The sequence below is a fragment of the Lagopus leucura genome, unplaced genomic scaffold (assembly GCF_019238085.1).
Source record: "Lagopus leucura isolate 7727_CA_CO unplaced genomic scaffold, USGS_WTPT01 Super-Scaffold_100004, whole genome shotgun sequence".
NCBI lineage: Eukaryota > Metazoa > Chordata > Aves > Galliformes > Phasianidae > Lagopus > Lagopus leucura.
In genome coordinates, this window is record NW_024962264.1 from 35,052,367 (window position 1) to 35,059,657 (window position 7,291).

At 35.6% G+C, this 7,291-nt stretch overlaps 1 long non-coding RNA gene across 1 annotated transcript; it reads right to left on the reverse strand.

Annotated features, from left to right (window-relative positions):
• Positions 1-516: 516 nt before the first annotated feature.
• LOC122180450 lies at positions 517-6,326 on the reverse strand. Its single transcript, XR_006179077.1, has 3 exons — positions 6,260-6,326; positions 1,094-1,226; positions 517-829 (listed from the first exon to the last, which is right to left on the reverse strand). It is a non-coding gene; the product is annotated as an uncharacterized LOC122180450 (long non-coding RNA).
• Positions 6,327-7,291: the final 965 nt, after the last annotated feature.

The window sequence follows — 7,291 nt, forward strand, 5'->3', positions numbered from 1 at the left end:
CATTGTCCAGTGTTTTCTGTGTGTCCCAAAGCTCCAAGGAGGAAACTGAATACGGAAGAACTGCTTAGTTTAAAGAACATTTTTGTTCCCACTGACTCCTGTGCATACAATTACAATAAATGAACTAGTTTTCAATAATTCAATTTTCAAGCAGCCTTAATAGTCTGTATGCTTAAAAGCCTGTATGCTTTAACACTCAGATGCAGGAGAACGTCAGATTTGCATTTGTCTTAAGCATTTCATCTGAAGTCTGAAGCAGCTGGCTTGCAATGAAAAGTACTATGCTTCACAGAAAGCTACTAGCAACTGGCTATAGTCCAACCTCATAGACTAACAAAACTGGCAGATTGCTCACAGATGAGTTTAGGAACCTCATAGCACAGAAGGTAAAGAAGTGATTTCTAATGTTTACATAATACATCACTGACACATAGTATTTTAATGGCAGAGTATTCCACTTCACCTAATATGACCACTTTGCTTATTAAGTAGCAATATAATTATTTGCTTCTCACAACAACAACAAAAAAGCTTTATTTTCTCAACATCTCTGGACAAAAATAAAATAAGGTGCTGGATTGCACGGCTGTTTCTACCAGCAAACAAATATCCAACCTTAGCTAAGATGCTTACGGTGAGAGTTTGACTTCATATGACAAAGCAATAGACTTCACATTAACACAGTTGAGTATCTACCAAATGTTTTGTTTCTCAGTTTAGGTAAAAACAGATCTAGCAACCAGAGAATCAACCTGGAACTTTTTTTTGCAGGTTCTCTAGAATAGTGTGGCACAAGCATTTCATCACAACTGATAGCAGACTGCAGCCCCTGTCAGACAGATTGGACAAATTTAAGTTTATAACATTAGCTTAAGTTTCTTTAAAAAAAAAAAAAAAAAAGCTATCCCTCTAACTTTGATTGTGCCTCTGCTTTAGAAATTTACTTCTGTTCTAGGTTGAGCTACTATATGGCATCAAGGAACTTTCCTGAAGTCTTTTTCCAGAATTTCTATGTTTTCAAATACCTAAAAAATGTGAGCACTGCTTTAATACCTAAGGGCCAAAAACCATCTCAGAACAAGTAATTTCATACCTGTGCAGAAGAGACACGAAGAACAGCTCAAAGACCCTTTCTTTTGTAGATCAGGCTGAGTGCAATTGCCAGGGCCCAAGAAATCAGTTGACCAGAACCTCAAAGTTAATGGTTCCTAAATGGAGTTTCCCAACTGGAAAACAAAAGCAGATACAAGGAAAGACAGAAGTAAAAAAAAACCATCCTCAATAAAATTTATCATCATAATATAGAACTTCCCAAGAATAAAAACCTCAATGTACAGTAACTATCAGGATTTGCTGGATAACCACTCTGATTTTCTACCTCAAGATAAAAAAAAATTGTCAAGGGAAAACTGAATGATTACATTTATTTTAAATAGACAGCATTATTAAAAACCAAGCTTAAGTACTGGTACTTTACAGAAAAATTTTATGAAACAGGGTTGATTGAAACAAAACACCTGAAGTGTGATGTGGAGCAAACTGTCACTTTAGATCAGGAAGGGAAACATCATTACTGCCTTCCTATTGTTCTCAAGGTTAGGAGAAAGTACACTGTCTGATGCAACAATGAAAAATCATTCAGAATTAGTATGCAATTTCTTTACAAAGGTGTATACCTGGATATACCTCTGTGACATGAAAGTGTGTTATTTTGAAGGACCATAGCATTGTAAAGTAAGGAAGTTGCATCACTGAGGAGAAAGAGCAACAGGCTGACAAAAACAGACTGTACTTTCCACAGTCAGGAAGTGAGAAACTCTAATGGAAACAACTTTCACCTGCAACTCCCATGGCAGCATCAAGCTCTGAAGGGAGCAAGCAGGATCCTACTGCTGTTTAAGCAGCCCTAAATAAACTGATGGCCCTGCTGGAGAGCAGTGAAGCATTAACTGGCAAATTAAGACAATTCTGTACTAGAAGTATTAAGGATACATTGCTGCTCTGAATATGCATTATTGCTGTCTGTAATGAAATGGAGAAAGATGTGTAAAGGCAAAAAGGCACACTGCCAATTCATTTTCTGATGTGGCTTCAGTAGTATCCCAGTACTAAGAAAGTGATTTGTACTTTTAAGGATATTGTTTAATTAAGGTAGTAACTTAATCTGCGTATTATCTAATGTCTCAGCTAGATTCTCCACCATAAAATTGTTCAGATCAAAAGGTCAGAGCTAGGTAGAACAACCAGTATTATGTAGTGAATGCTACTTAAATTTAAAGCTATTTACATTCCTGACAATGCATAGAAGACAAATTATAAGAATTAGACTAACAATGAGGATTGTTGTATGTGATGAAGATAAAGACTTACTGCTGCGTTGACTGACTAAGCTGCTATAACAAACATATAATATTCACTCTTATCCCAGTTGTTCTGAGAGATATTTTAAATTTATTCTGGCATTTGCTGTGATTTAACTGTCTCATTCAGATTAACAGTTTTCAACCATGGAAATCAAACTCATCAATATCTACAGTGCTTTATGCTGAACTCCAGTATTGCAGTGCTCCTAACTCTTTCGCTCCTGGAAAACATAGGTAAAAAAAAATCTCAGTTCCTCTTGTAACTAGTCAAGCTTTGACCTGGCCCCTACTTTTACACAGGAGCCAGTGAAAACAAGTGGGGCAAGAAAAGCTTGACTTAAACACACAGATTTTCCCTCTAGTCCAGACCACAGAATGTGACTATACACCTCCAAAAAAAAAAAAAAAAAAAAGAATGCTTAGTACCAATTATACTCAACATCAGTTTAATTCCCCTCTGAATAAGCAATGTTTTCCATTGCAAGTGGTATCTTTTCACATCAAGGTTCTTCTAGCCCTCTTTCCAATTTAATTGACATCTGTTGTTAAAACTGTTCTGGAGGAATATTCATGATACCTGGAATCTTTACCAATGTACTAGTACTGTAAATTAGTGATGTTTAGCACATCAGTTATATAAATCAAATTGTTTCTAATAAACATGGCCTTGGCTTAGAACTTGTCTATATGTATTACAACTATTGTAGTTGTATTTTCAAACACCATGATAATTTCAGTACCAAATGCTTCATGTTATATAACTGAAATTTAAGTATATGTAAGATAAATATTGAAAGCTATTAAATATAATTATTTCAATATTATATATTATATATATATAAATATTGAAAACCATAAGAACAGATTGCCTATGTCTTTTTTTTTTATATAGAACTGACTAACAGGTATTTTATATTTACATAAAAACATTCTGTAGTAGTATAGAATCTAGAAACATTCTTCATATTGGTAAAGATTTCTTTAAAAGGGAGGTGTTTTCCAACAGAAAATAGGTTTAAGAAGCTGCAATGGAATTGCCAAGTCACAGCCCAAATCAATGGTTGAGCAACAGGTGAGAAGGTGTGGCTAACCTAGGGAGCTCAAGTGCAAACAACACACCTGGGTGACCAGAAGAGGTGAAGCCAGGATCCACTCCTCCTCACCTTCATTTAAGGCTTACCAGCCAAGGCAGCATCATCTCATAGGATAGAGAGTGCACTCCTCTTGAGCTGTTACTGGTTGTTAGAAGGGATGAGCCAATTTTCCTCCTTTATTACATGTTATTTGCTCTGTAATGCCTCTGTTTCATTCAAAGGCACTGCCATCACCTTCTTTTGCCATACAAAAACATAATGCTTACATCTACATAAAGCAACCTTGTTTTCTGAAACTCCTTTTAATCACCAGCATTGCTGCTACAGAGTACAGAACAGTATTCCATGACCTCCGCCTTATTTTTCCAAGTTAGCCTGCCTTTCTCTATTGGAATAAAACAAATGTTGACATTCATTCATGTTAGACTCCATGGTTTATTACAGAAGCAGTTTACTGTCTATTTTTCTGAAAACTTGAGGGGCTGAGCAAGGAAGTGATATGAATAGCTTGCACACTCTACGCTGCTGCAATCTTTAAAGGAATAAATAGATAAGTTAGAAAATAGAATTATAATCAGATCCACATCATTCTACACTTTGTAAAGTTGATATTAGTTCATATTGGGTAAAAAGAGCACATATATTAAAAAAGTTATTTTGATGGCATACTTTTGATGTTATGATGTGGAATACCAAAAACCAAAAATCACAAAACCATGACAATAGTCAATTCAAATTTTAGCTCAAGACAGGCACATATGTGTAGCACAACAAATTCTCCTGCCCTGATTAAAAAAAAAACAACAAAAAAATAAGCTGAAAGCTTGTTGAATAACAACTCAATTATTTGAGAGCATATGAATTATTCAAATAAATGGACTTCTTCTTTCCCCATGAATGAAGCTTTCTGTTCTGTGATACTAAACACCCAGGTATCTTCATAAAAACTTTTCCATATCACTTCCTTTTAAATTGTGTTCAGATTTAGTTGGAAGAATTTGCTTATAACTTTAACTCTCTGGTTTTAGATTATTTGAACCTTCAGAAAAGCAGCATGTAATAACTGCAAACCTAAAATGGTATTTAAATAGTACTGTTTGCTGCAGTTCCAGTGTTTGACATTATCTGGAAGGAAGTCTGATTTTCCATCAAGTTTGATAATGTAGAAGTAATAAAGTTTCACAGTTTCTTCTCCTGATAGAAATCAGAGCTGTGACTCCTCAACATAGAGGTGTCTTCTTAACATCAAGTGAAGCACAACAGCACTACACTTATCTTTAAGATTTAAGAAAGTTGAAAGTCTGACATTTGAGAATGTTGACAAGTGTTTTTTTCTTCTTAATCCTGATGACAATTGACATGTATTACATAGAAACTTTATAAAGGTCACTGCAATGTGCAAGTCATTTCCATCTTTTAAAAAAATCATCTTAACTGAAAGACTCAGGATCATTTGACAGTCCCACTTTGAAAAGTGGTGTAAAATTTTCATGCTGTGTAGTTTAGAGGAAAACAGACAAGTGCCCCTTTATCTACGTTTATCTTTTACTGTTTGAACATTAGGGTGTCCAAATGCACAACTGATGGCAGATGTTCATACGTACACAGTTAAGTGGGGGCACATCACTGAGTCAAGGAACAGCCATAATACACACTGCCTAAGAAGAGTTAATATTACTCTTATTACCTAATAGCTCTCATCACATGCAAAGTGTTCTAAAAGTTTTAAATATTTTCCTTGACATTATTTGAAAGAGAGCCCCTAGAAAATTCAGGTGTCCAAGTTTGCCAGAGAAAAATAGCAGATAAAATAACTTTAGCAAAAATATTATTTTATTTGAAAAATAGAAGGTTTTTTTTCCCCCCTCCAAAAGTATCCATATCTTACTTCAATTTGTTTTTGTGTGTGTTAAACAGCTATTAAGTGTCTACTGGAGTAACCTTACTGGAAGGGAGGCAGGAAGAAAAGATACCATAGGGAGCTTCAACTCCACAGTGCCATAAAGCCCTCACAGCAGATACAAGCCTGCTGACAGTGCCTGCCTTATTCAGTCCCCAGGTGCTAACAGCTGACAGCTATTTGCAGACAACACTTAAGAGGGGAAGGGCAAGGGGAAACAAATCTAAGAGCAACAACTGGAGAAAAGTCAGAGAGGAGCTGGCAATAAGAGTGTCAGCCTACATTCTTTGAATATTGATTTACTGTTCTTTCGAAGTCAACCTACTAATTTGAATTCTTATTTCCGTAAATACAAAATAAGAAATAGAAGGTTTGTTTATTTTATTTCAAGGTGAGCTGCCAGAATGATATTGCAGAATCTAAAGGAAGCAGCCTGCTGGACCTTATGGTACTGCCTTCAGTGAAATCCTGAGAGATTTTTTCACAAAATCCTCTTGTGGTTTACTCAGATGCTCAAGTAGTGTTTCCAGGATGCACTGTACTCCTTTAGCTTTTTGTCCCTTCATTCTCACAAAATCCATGGGCAAAATTCAGCGCATTTCTCATTTCAAGCATCTAAACTTATACATCTTTCACATTTCACATTAATTTATTTTATGCACTAGTGTAAATATATACATACACATATGCAAGTGTGGTTAACTTGTAATAAGATCTTCCTATAGAAGAAAAACTCCTAGAAACTTTACATGTGTTCATGGAGCTTACACTGATTTTAGAGGCTAAAGAATTGTTACTACACAATGCAAATCCAAGACCTCTGTTTGAACCAGATCTTTCAATTTTAAACAGCTGAGTATTTTTCAGTGGCAGGACAGAGGATTTGATTTTGCCACACTTACTTATGCATAAAAGAGTCCCTGGGCTGCTGACACTTTCCACCTAATCCCCATTCGCTGGAGAGAGGATCTGGTGCAAGACATATATAAGCAAGAGCTTCAAAGTCACATCAAAGAATTTCCCAGCTAAGTAGTAACAACATATGTAAATATTAGACTCCAATAAAGGACAAGCTAGGGCTAAGCAATTACGTTTTTACAGGCAAATAAAAACTTACAGATTTCTATGCTTCTTTGACAATTGAGGATTTAAGAAGAAAATCAAGTTATTGAAAGAACTATCCAAAACATAAGATATATCTCATGCAATTCCTATTTGGCAATATATTTCATTGTGTAAAAAATAAAAGTGGTTGTAGGAAAAAGATTCACGAAATGCTTATTTCACATCCTGATAGTGAGTAATGAAGTAAAACTCCTGAGAGAAAAATTAATTTTTATTTGAAATATCTGAGAATATAGTAACTAGAAGGCCATTGCTATCCAACATAAGCCAAGTCAACTACTGAAATTCACAGGAGAAAGAAATTTAAAACAGTGAAAGGAAGATCTATGCTGCTCTTGTTTTGAATGGAAAAAATATTCAGACCAGGACTGAAAACCCAGACTTTCTAGGTTGCTCATATAGCTACAGGTAGCTAGTAAGTGTGTTAGAAAGTAAAACAAATGGGCAGTCAATAGAGCCTCATTGAGATCCACAGCACACACCAGGAAATGCCAGCACAGTCTGCTTCACCCTGTGTTCTACTTCAGCTCTGTTGTAAATGGCATGGTAGGGAAGGCACTCCCAGCTCTTAGGGTTACATTATAAACTAGTGATCAATTACTTACTGAACTCCAGCAAAGAAAGAGTCTTTCACTATGCTAGGACAGTATTTGTCAAAGGCATCTGGAAGAGCTAGGAACCAAAATACTTCCACTTCATCCTAAGCTTTTCACAAACTACTGCGACTTGATTCTAATCTAAGGGTACCGCATTCCATAAGTTCTTTATGGCTGCCTTTTGATATGATCTCGCCTACAACATTTAACCAG